Here is a 10,937-nt window from a genome sequence, read left to right as displayed (position 1 = left end):
GCTGGTGCCTGCATTTCGGCATCTCAGCTACCCTGCGAGATTGGAGCGCCTGAACTTGCCTAGCTTATACTACAGACGGGCAAGGGGGGACCTAGTTGAGGTTTATAAGCATCTCAGGGGGCACTACTCAGTTGAGTGTCCTTACTTGGAGCTGGCGGACGCTCGCCCCACAAGGGGTCACAGCTCAAGATTGAAGAAGCCGCAAGTCCGGAAAACCGTGAGGGCAAACTTTTTCGGAGTGAGGGTTGTAAACTCTTGGAACAATCTACCAGAAAGTGTTGTGACGGCACTGAGTGTGAGCTCTTTCAAGAGAAGACTTGACCAACACTGGAGCGGGTTCAGGTACATTCAGGAGCCGGTGCATGCCCAGTATTTGCCAACAGTGCGTGACAGAGACGTGACCGATCGCCCGGGCGGCTAGCGAGCCGACCTTTTGGTGAAGAATATAAAGGAAAAGAGACGTGACCGATCGCCCAAGCGGCTAACAAGCCGATCAGTGGCGAAGAGGATAAAAGTAAAAAAAAAAGTAAAAGTAACCACTTGTGCACTGGGTCCACACTCTGCTGAATAAAATTGTCTGGCATTAGCTGAATAAAATATTAAAAGTGGTTTCCAAATACAGGGTAGTGAGGAGGTTAAAAAGGAAAAAAGCATTGTAGATGAATGCAAATGCTCGGTTCTTAATTTCCCGAAATAACTTGGCGCCATCGGCAAACATTTGTATGGAGGAGTGTGTGTGGTATGAGGAACTCCAGAGACAACCATTTTGTGATATAGAATATTATTGATATGGATATGTATTTTTGTAAGCTTCGAGGAGGAAAACGTAATTATGTCTTGTGAATCCGCGCTAGAACGAATATGGGGGGGGGGAGAGACGCCATGGCGTTGTTTACATCCCGGGGCCCAGTAGCAGGTATGTCCCACGTATTTCTTTGCTCTGTTAGAGTGTGTTTGATAGATTGAGCATAATAAATGTTATATGAAGAATGTGATGATCTCGTGGAGGTAGTTTGTAAGCCAGAATAAGGGTAATTCTAGCGTTGCTCTCCAGACATTCACCCTGGAGTGAGTCTACACCACGGGTTTATTATGTATTGTTTAATTCCTACTACTGTGTGGTACCCCTATGACAACAGTTGATGCTTGTTTTGTATGTATAATAACTAGTTATGTCTGATCTAGGTCCCAGCCTCTTCCTTCTCGGGTGATTTCTAGAGTAAATAATTGAGAGAAGACTACAAGTGTGTCCCATCCCTGAATTGGGAGTTCCCTGCTTTGTGCTTTAAGTCAGGCCAACAGGTTGAGACACAAGCTGTTTTGGTCAGGACTTGAGGATGTTGACCAGAGTCCGCTAATATCCTTCAATATTTAGGTAAGTAGAAGGAACTCTTTTTTTTGTTCCATGTATTTTGATAATATATAACAAATTAACTTCCTAATGGCATGAAAGAAGTTATTGTAGGTCGTAGTTATGGCGGAAGACGTGAGGGGACAGCCCCGCCTACTGTAAATGATTCATCGCCTTTAACCAATAATTCGTATATCTATGATAATAATTATATACATTGGTCATGTAATTGGTGAAAGATTTATATTTGTACTGTAATATCCATGTAGATACTGTTTTAGTTAATGGATACAGATGGTTGCCACTTTATTTACGGTAAGAAATTAAAGTTAATCATATATTTAACGGGTATAAAGGTATTCTTTGAAGAGATGACTAAAACCAGCAGGTGTTGTTCAATTTCTTTCATTTTTTCAATATGTTCTTACCATTATGATATATTTTAAAATCTAGGTGACATTTACTAGAACCTATTAAAACCTGATATATTTATATAGTTTTATTTATGACTTGTGTAAGTTTTATAATTTATTTAGTGAATTTTCGATCTTGCACTGGTATTTCTCTCACTGTTATTAATATGTTTTTCGTAATGTTTAGACAATCTAAGACATTTTTCTTTTGTGACATTTCCGCCGGAAATTAAGGATAACCGAGATATTAATTTTTCAATATTATTAGATTTGGTCATTCACGAGTGTTGTCATTTGTTGTTTACGTCTCACGGAGGTCTGACCGCCCGTCGCGCAGTGCTCCTTACCTCCGTGTTGGATTCTTAAGCATCTACAGCGCATGTGTGGGGGGTGGTGTGGGAGTTTCTTATTGGCTATAGGAGACTTATAATTGGGCGAGAGTTTTACGTCAATTGCAGATTTTCGTCGGAAAAATAGTGTTAGGTTAGTTAAGGTTAGGTTTGGTTTTGTTAGTTTGTTGGTTTTTTATTTATGTGATTTACCCAAAGAACTATTGATTTCCGGCTGAAATTAATATTAAATTTGTTCGAAACTCATCGAGTAACATTGAAAAAACATATTTTTAATATCTGAACAAAGACCGGTGCATTTGTGAAAATTTACCATTTATTTTACACAGTGTTACAGACACCTGCTCCAAGTGATACGCCATTACAGAAGTGTTCCGGTTCGGCCTCGTGCCCATCGCTTGTCGTGCCCGGAATGAGGACCGCAGCCGTGAGTACCGACCTATATGAAGTTAAATAGCACTTGCCTGGCAGGTAAATTGCCATCTAATTTTCAAACTGAGTTGTATCGGTATCACTTTTCTAGAAGAAGTTTTTGTAATATTTGATGATCTCCCACCAATCACATTTCAGGATGCAATCATTCTGCTAAGTTCTAAAATAGATATGTTAGGTCTCACCATTACCTATAATATGTCATGGAAGCCACACATCCACAACATTGCTAAAACTGCCTTCCGAAAGCTGGGAATGCTGTACAGATGCCGTAGCTACTTTACTCCTGAGCAGTTGCTTCAGTTTATAAGAGATTCATTTGTCCTAACTTGGAGTACTGTGCTCATATCGAGGGTGGCTCTTCTTCTGTCCAACTGTTAGATAAGGTGGAATCAAAGGCATTTCATCTTATTGACTCTCCTCCTTTAATTGATAATCTTTCATCCCTTTCTCTTTGCTTCAATGTTGCTTCACTCTCTTTTTTACAGGTACTTTAATGGCCAATGTTTGGTGGATTTGGCATCCCGTGTACTGCCGGCAAGGCCGTGGACTTGTAACGCTCGTATTGCCCGTGGTGCCCACAGTTTCTCTGTGGGCAATTCAATTTCTTTTACTCTTATTTTTTTTGCCCCCTAGGCCCCATTGTGGTTCAATGACCTGTTGCTGGGTGGCCTATTCCCCGTAAAAAAATAAAAAATAAAAATAAAAAATAAATGCAACCACAGAATTCTGGAAGATTAGATTAGGTTATTCTTTGGTTGCTGTAATCTGCAATTTTACCTAAGTTTTCAGCCAGACAGCTGTCATAATACAGCATAATCACTGGGGGGGGGGTTCAGTCCTCTTTTTTATACCTGAGCAGGACTGGTTTCCTCTTCTGGTCATAACATGTTCAAAGCTTCTGATCTCTCCCAGTTTGTACCAGAAAGTAGGTGGAGTTAATTTTATTTTTTATTTTTTTTTCATTGTTAGGTTTAGATTTTATTTAGCTACTTAGCTTCTCTGTAGTTTTGTTTTGTTTCTCTAGTTTTGCAACCTCAGTGCATGTGTGTGTATTTCTTACAGAAGTGGCATTGAGTCTCAACAACAATGAAGTGAATATATATGGCAGAGCTGCATCAGAGTGGAAGCTTCAGGAAACACTCCAGGGTCATGATCTGCGTGTCACAGGCATTGACTGGGCTCCCAGCACCAATCGCATTGTTACATGTGGAGCAGTAAGTTTACTGTGTATTTATTTAACCTTTTCATGTGGTTAAGGCATAAATAATTTAAGACTTTAACTTTATCTTTTTTGGTTCAGTTAGTTTTGTATTGTAGCATATACATTTTTTCACTCTATGGTTGTACTTAACAGATCTATCAACCACACTTTTTACTTAGCAAGTGGAGTGGAACTTATAACAACCCTCACGAGCAGCTGATATTTTCTATGTTGTGTTATATAGTTCCTGGTAATAATGGGAAGCTATTCTTGGTGTGAAGGTTTGTACTGATTGTGTCACCTTAACCACTTGTGCACTGGGTCCACACTCTGCTGAATAAAATTGTCTGGCATTAGCCGAATAAAATATTAAAAGTGGTTTCCAAATACAGGGTAGTGAGGAGGTTAAAAAGGAAAAAAGCATTGTAGATGAATGCAAATGCTCGGTTCTTAATTTCCCGAAATAACTTGGCGCCATCGGCAAACATTTGTATGGAGGAGTGTGTGTGGTATGAGGAACTCCAGAGACAACCATTTTGTGATATAGAATATTATTGATATGGATATGTATTTTTGTAAGCTTCGAGGAGGAAAACGTAATTATGTCTTGTGAATCCGCGCTAGAACGAATATGCATCCCAGCCGGGGGGGGAGAGACGCCATGGCGTTGTTTACATCCCGGGGCCCAGTAGCAGGTGTGTCCCACGTATTTTTTTGGTCTGTTAGAGTGTGTTTGATAGATTGAGCATAATAAATGTTATATGAAGAATGTGATGATCTCGTGGAGGTAGTTTGTAAGCCAGAATAAGGCTAATTCTAGCGTTGCTCTCCAGACATTCACCCTGGAGTGAGTCTACACCACCCCCTGTGTTGGGTTTATTATGTATTGTTTAATTCCTACTACTGTGTGGTACCCATATGACAACAGTTGATGCTTGTTTTGTAAGTATAATAACTAGTTATGTCTGATCTAGGTCCCAGCCTCTTCCTTCTCGGGTGATTTCTAGAGTAAATAATTGAGAGAAGACTACAAGTGTGTCCCATCCCTGAATTGGAAGTTCCCTGCTTTGTGCTTTGTTACACATGTATATATCATATATATATATATATATATATATATATATATATATATATATATATATATATACACAGTCGACCCTTGTTAATTCGGACCCCTTTAATCCGGATTTCGGATAAATCGGACGAAATCTGAACTGTCCGTACCAAATTTCTGGTTGTGGGATTGTCCCAGTTGCAAATGGGGTTGCAATTTCAAATTCTGTGTCATCACTAAGGATTAACAAAGTCTCTGGTGCACTCTAAGATTAAGAGAGAAAACGGAAGACTCAGGCGTCCTGAAGCTAGAGAAAACGGACTCCTATGACGGGGCACTCAAATAAACATACATACACATAGCTACATGTTCAGTGGACCCCAAATTTTTTGGCAAAAAATTGGGGGTCGACCTCTAAACGCGTAATAGTTTCGTTAGGTTGAAAAATATTTACCAGTAACTACCAGTAAACAATGGAAACGACGCACCACCAGCTGTGAGTGTCGGTACAGTTGCCAGGGCAGATCTCTTGCGTCATCATAGCAAGCCCAAAGTAGCCAAATGCATGGTATGGTAGCACAGGATGATGTAAAACAAAGTATTCATTTTTTAAAGTTTATTTATAGATACATAAATTTTTGTTCATTGCATTTGAAACATCAATCTTTGTTAATTAAATTTGAAAACAAGTACAGTAGTTTTGTTGAAACGTAATGTACAGTATATAATATTAAAATGCAAAAAGAGCTATAAAAACAATTAATACTGTACACCTGTAATGTACTGGCTGGCATCTCCACTCGTCCCTGCTCCCGTCAGTCACCACTCCTCCCCGCTCTATCCCTCCGCCTCGTCAACATCGTCACTACTGTTGTATTACAATAATATTCTATCCTAATTCACTTGAATAAATACTACGATACCATATTTCTGAATATTTTCATTAAAATCCATCAAATTCATTTTCCTTGTCATCGTCTTCAGCACCAAACAGCTCCTCCCAGTCTTCTCCTTGAACACGGCTAGAGGGTACGTGTTTTTCGAATCGTTTTCAATTAAAAAACTGTAACATCACATGTATATTTTACCTAAACTGCGCCTGAATGAATATATTCTCAGAAATAAATAGTAGTTTAGCTGAAACATGATGTATTTCAATGTAAAATAGGATAAAATACATGACGAAAACAAAAGACTTTACCTAACCTTCCGATGTTCAAGAGATGTTACTCGCTTTTTTAATAGTTTTTGGTTAAAATACTGTTATATTACAATGGTATTCTATTCATACTGTGCTTGATATACTACATTCACGGAAATGTAATATTTTTGCTGAAATGACGTACGTATTACAGTGTAAAGTGGGATAAAATCGTGACGAAAACAATGCCTTTCGCTTTCTTTCGTTCAAAGATGTTACCGTGATCGCTTTTCGAATGGTTTTCAGTTAAAAAACTGTTGCATCACAAGTGAATTAGGATAGAATATTATTGTAAAACAACAGTTTTTTTAACTGAAAACCATTCGAAAAGCGATTACGGTACCATCTTTTGAACGAAAGAAAGCGAAAGTCATTGCATTCGTCACTTTCCACTGTAATACGGACGTCATTTCAGCCAAAATATTACATTTCCATATTCTCAGAAATAAATAGTAGTTTTGCTGAAACATAATGTATTTCAATGTAAATTAGGATAAACTACATGAAAACAAAAGACTTTACCTAACCTTTTTGTGAAATGGTAATACTAAGAGATTCTTATGGCCATGGGTGGGCTTGGGATCGGTTCTATAGAAAGATTTCTTAGTAATGTTAAGGCATTTGTCTAAGAAAGATCTAGGGTACTTAAGGTTCAAGCCAATATTATAGATATATTTATATTCCTCATCAATGAATTCCGGGCTGCAAATTCTCAAAGCACGTAAAAACATTGATGAAAATACTGACTGTTTGACTCTATTATGGTGATCAGAATAATAATGAATGTATGAACACACATTAGCAGGTTTCCTATAAATACTGAACTTAAAGGTGTTACCTATTCTGTGGATCAGACAGTCTAGAAAAGGCAATTTACAGTCATGCTCAATTCCACAGTGAATTTGATGGAGGGGGCTAAGTTGTTAAGTTGTGGCAGTTGAAAAGAACTATTACAATATTTACCAATTTCAGCAAATTGTTTGATATGTTGATGATGTATTATGTCTCTGGCCATGTAATGAGGACCTAAAGCATTCCTGCCACAACTTAAATAATCTCTTGCCCTCTCGATCAAATTCACTGTGGAATTAGAGCTACATTTTATCAAAAGCTTTTGATACGTCTCTGAGAACAATATTGCACTGGTTTTTATTGCTGATGGTGTTAGCTATTGATTCATAAATTAATGCAATAGCCGTGTTTGTGCCTCGGTTCTTTCGGAATCTGTGTTGTCTGGGGTTATATTTGTTTTCCTGTTCTAGATAGTTTCTGAGTCTGCTGTTGACTATTTTTTCTAGTATTTTCCCTGGTGTTTCTAATAAGGATATAGGACTGGGAAGTGTCCTGTTGCTAGTGAAGCGTTAAAGATCTGAGTAAGTTGTTCTATCAGTATTGTAGGTATGTTTTGAAGGACCGTTTTGTTTGTCTGACTTAGTCCAGGTGCTTTACTTTTAACTGGTTATTATGTTTGTTATGTCTTTTGTGGTGCTTGGCGAGGTTAATGTGGCTGCACTGATTAGTATGTTGAGGTCTATTGTGGTTGCCATTTCTGTGTGTTTAGTGTAAGGTGTGTTGTTACCATCTGTTCTGTTACTCTACAATAGTTTCTGTTTTCTTCTGTCATTTTATATATGTTGCTCCAGAAATTTTTGAAGATCAGTTCTTTGTCTACAGATTCTGTAGCTTTTACCCCATTGTCATCTATAAGATGGCTGTTATCTGTGGAGTTAGTGCCCATTAGTTTTTTTTTATTTTACTCCAGAAGAGTTTTGGGTTGTGATAATCGGCCTCTGTGTTTGTGATTATCTGGTTCCATTTGTCGTTGTGTGATTGTTTATATATTTCTTTCAGCTCTTCCTTTAGGTTTCTGAAGAGAGTTATTGTTTCTTGGTTCCGGCCGTGAGTATTTGTATGTTCTAGTATATTATTCAGTCTTGTCTGGATTATCTTCTGTTCGTGTGTTAATTGTGCGTGGGGTAGTGTGCGGTGAGTTGTTTTGGGGGTGTTATTTTCCATGGCTGTGGTGACTTTAGAGTACCATGTTTCCAGGGCTATGTCAATGTCTGCTGTGTTTTTATGTTGATGTATTTGTTCGTTTGTGTTGAGTTCTGCCTTAAAACCCTCCCAGTTTGCTCTGTTGAAAGAGAATCTAGGGATGGAGGGGATTTGTATTGGTGATGTTGATAGAGTGATAATTATGGGCAGGTGATCGCTAGTGATGGTTGGTCCAGGTTTCATGTGTGAATTCATAATGGTGGTGTCTATTGGTCAGAACCATATCCGGCTTCCCGGTGCTTCCTGCAGCTATGTAGGTTTCGAAATCTGGGCCCAGGTGTGTGATGTTGCCGTTTTCTAATAGGTCGTGTATAATCTTCCCCCTTGGGTTTCTGGTTCTGTGTCCGAGTATGGTGTGTGTCGCATTTAAGTTTCCTATAAAATACTGTATGCTGGTGTGTTACGTCTCATTAGTTTTAGTAAGTCGCCGGTCGGGAATGTTTGTCGTCGGCAAGGTAATTATGTTGTTCCGATTGTTATTGGGCCTTTAGTTGTGTTGATTTCGACTGCTAAGAAGTAGGTTTGGAAATTGTCTATGAGTGTATGTTCAGTTAATGTGTGTAATAGTTGAAGAGTTTTATTTTGTCACTGTTTTTCCGTCGGTGTGAGTTTATGAGAATTATGTCTGGGTCTATGCTGTTGTATATGTTTGTCAGTTCTGTTTTTCTTGTATGTGTCCAGGCCAGGACGTTGTGTTGTATTATTTTCTGTGTTCTGTTTTGCATAATCGTGGGTCGCATGAACTTGACGCGTGTTGTTCGGTTGCTCGGGTCTCTCCGGGGGAGAGTCTCTCTCTCTTCTCCTTCAGTCCTGTTCTTATTTTCTTGAATTTTGATAAGTCTACGTTCTCGATTTTGTTGTATTTGCTGCTTATTTTTCCTCCACGTATTAGTGTTTCTATGAGTCCCTCTTCATATGTGTATTTGGTTGTTCCTTCTTTAATATCTTTTAACAATCTCTCATTTGTTGCAGGGAGTTGACCGAGTAAAACCTGATTCCTATGCTGTCTCCGACGTCGGCCGGCCGTTGACCGGTGGGGTTCTCTCTACGTGGTCTTGCTGGTGTTGACTTAGCTGATTGGTTGGTTGTGTTCTCTAGGGTCTTGTGGTTATTTGGGAGTGGGTTGTATCCATTGCAGTCTCTGCTCCTGTGCAATTTTCTTGTTGTGTTATTTTATCTTCCCTTTCTTTGCTGGTGATTCTTAGACTGTTTTTGGTTATTATTTTGAAAATGTCTGCTGATGGGGCATTGTGTGGGAAGTTTACCTGTGGTAGGTTGTTCGCTGCCAACATTTCTCTGATAGTTTTTCCGAATGTTCCCGTGTTAGCCGCGTTGATTATGTGGGCATGTATCGGTGTGGCTAGTGTGGTGAAGGGTAGACCCTCGTTAAAACGGACCCCTTTAATCCCGATATCGGACGAAATCTGAATTAAGCGAAGGACTGTCCGTGTCAAATTTCTGGTTCTGGGATTGTCCGATAGATGGCGCGTGCGTGCCATCTGTAGTGTCTTGCAACTTTGTTATTGCAGCATAGGTTTTGGTTGGGTAAGTTTCTATATGTTTGTTCGATTTTTCCTTTTCCTTCATGTCTTTGATGATATCCTTCCTTACTGGGCATCGTGCTGCCAAAGTGCGGTGATGTCCTTTGCAGTTCGGGCATTTTCAATTTTCATTACGTGTGTCTTTAACTTCCATATTTTCATACGTGGTACAGTTTTGTATCAACTGTGGTCAGGTCTTCTTCATGAGAGTGCTCTTTGTACAGCACAGCTTAAGCATTCATTAGTTATTTTGACAGATAACTAGTTATAAAGGATAGATCCTGAAATCCTGTTTGATAATAGAGCCTAAAAAGAATTAATGAGATCCCATCCTCCTCCTTTGATGTCATCATAAGAGGTCAGTGGATTATGTGGGGTTGATTCTTCTTCCCGCTCAGTGATAAAGTCTGACAAGTAAATAATTGGTTACTCATGTGCTGTGAAACCTTGAGAGTGATTTCCATACCTTCCAAGCCACCATGGACAACCTTGCTTTGTCAAACATCTGATCATGGGACATGGTTAGGGGGAAGTTGGCTGATGGTCAGTTTAGCCCTAATCACTCTAGTTTAGAGCTTCCAAGGGTTCCAAGCCCTCAAAGTTTGGTGGACACATTTACAACTTAATCTTTATGATGTTATTAAAAGACATTATGCAGCTTAGAGAGCTGCCATCAGGTAATCATGGCTATGCACACAACTGTGGGAAATGGACATGAAATGTTGGAGATGATTATGATGATATCAGCCTTTTCCTGCTATGGGTGGAGAGCAACTGAAACAAGTTGTCGTCACTCCTTCTACTTTATAGTTAAGATTTCAATTGTGTTTAATTACCTGTTTCTGAAAGAGACTTTCTTGTTGCAGGTGACCTTCCTGGAAATTACCGAGACTTAGTGTGCTTTGAAAAAATCCTCTGGAGAGTGGGTCCAGGACTTACACTTGCAAACTTCCTGTTTCTTGGGTTGAGGTGAGTGTTCTTCTTCACTGACAACATGTTTGTTTATTTCTGTGAATTAATATGTAGTAATATCGAGATAATATGCATGTTATAATAAAATTTTGGATAAAATTAGAGCAATACAGTCATGGGGCGGGGCATCTTTTCTCAGCTGAGAAAAAAATTAAGTACAGATGCTCCTCTACTTGCGAAAGAGTTACGTTCTTGAGGCTTGTTTGTAAGTCCAACTTTACTCCTGTAGATACCAAACTTATTGTAAAAACTGAAAAGATGATGGATATTTAGCCCAGCTATACCCTTTAATACAGCCTTAAAACCTGGCTCACTCTTCTCTTAGGTAATGTTTGTTTTATCTGGAATTTTCTTGAACGTTCTT

General features: G+C 39.0%; 1 long non-coding RNA gene across 3 annotated transcripts; it reads left to right on the top strand.

Annotated features, from left to right (window-relative positions):
- The first annotated feature begins 809 nt into the window (after positions 1-809).
- On the top strand, positions 810-10,505 carry LOC121854530. Of its 3 annotated transcripts, none has more exons than XR_006086567.1 (6): positions 810-916; positions 1,186-1,375; positions 2,444-2,541; positions 3,612-3,763; positions 4,375-4,445; positions 10,468-10,505. It is a non-coding gene; the product is annotated as an uncharacterized LOC121854530 (long non-coding RNA). The 3 variants fall into 3 exon arrangements; XR_006086565.1 differs by lacking the exon at positions 10,468-10,505 and adding an exon at positions 4,725-4,832; XR_006086566.1 differs by lacking the exon at positions 4,375-4,445.
- The last annotated feature ends 432 nt before the right edge of the window (positions 10,506-10,937 follow it).

The sequence above is a fragment of the Homarus americanus genome, unplaced genomic scaffold, assembly GCF_018991925.1.
Source record: "Homarus americanus isolate GMGI-L3 unplaced genomic scaffold, GMGI_Hamer_2.0 scaffold42446, whole genome shotgun sequence".
In the NCBI taxonomy this organism is placed as follows: Eukaryota; Metazoa; Arthropoda; class Malacostraca; order Decapoda; family Nephropidae; genus Homarus; species Homarus americanus.
The sequence above is the reverse complement of the archived record's forward strand: the minus strand, read 5'-3'. Positions and strand labels throughout refer to the sequence as shown.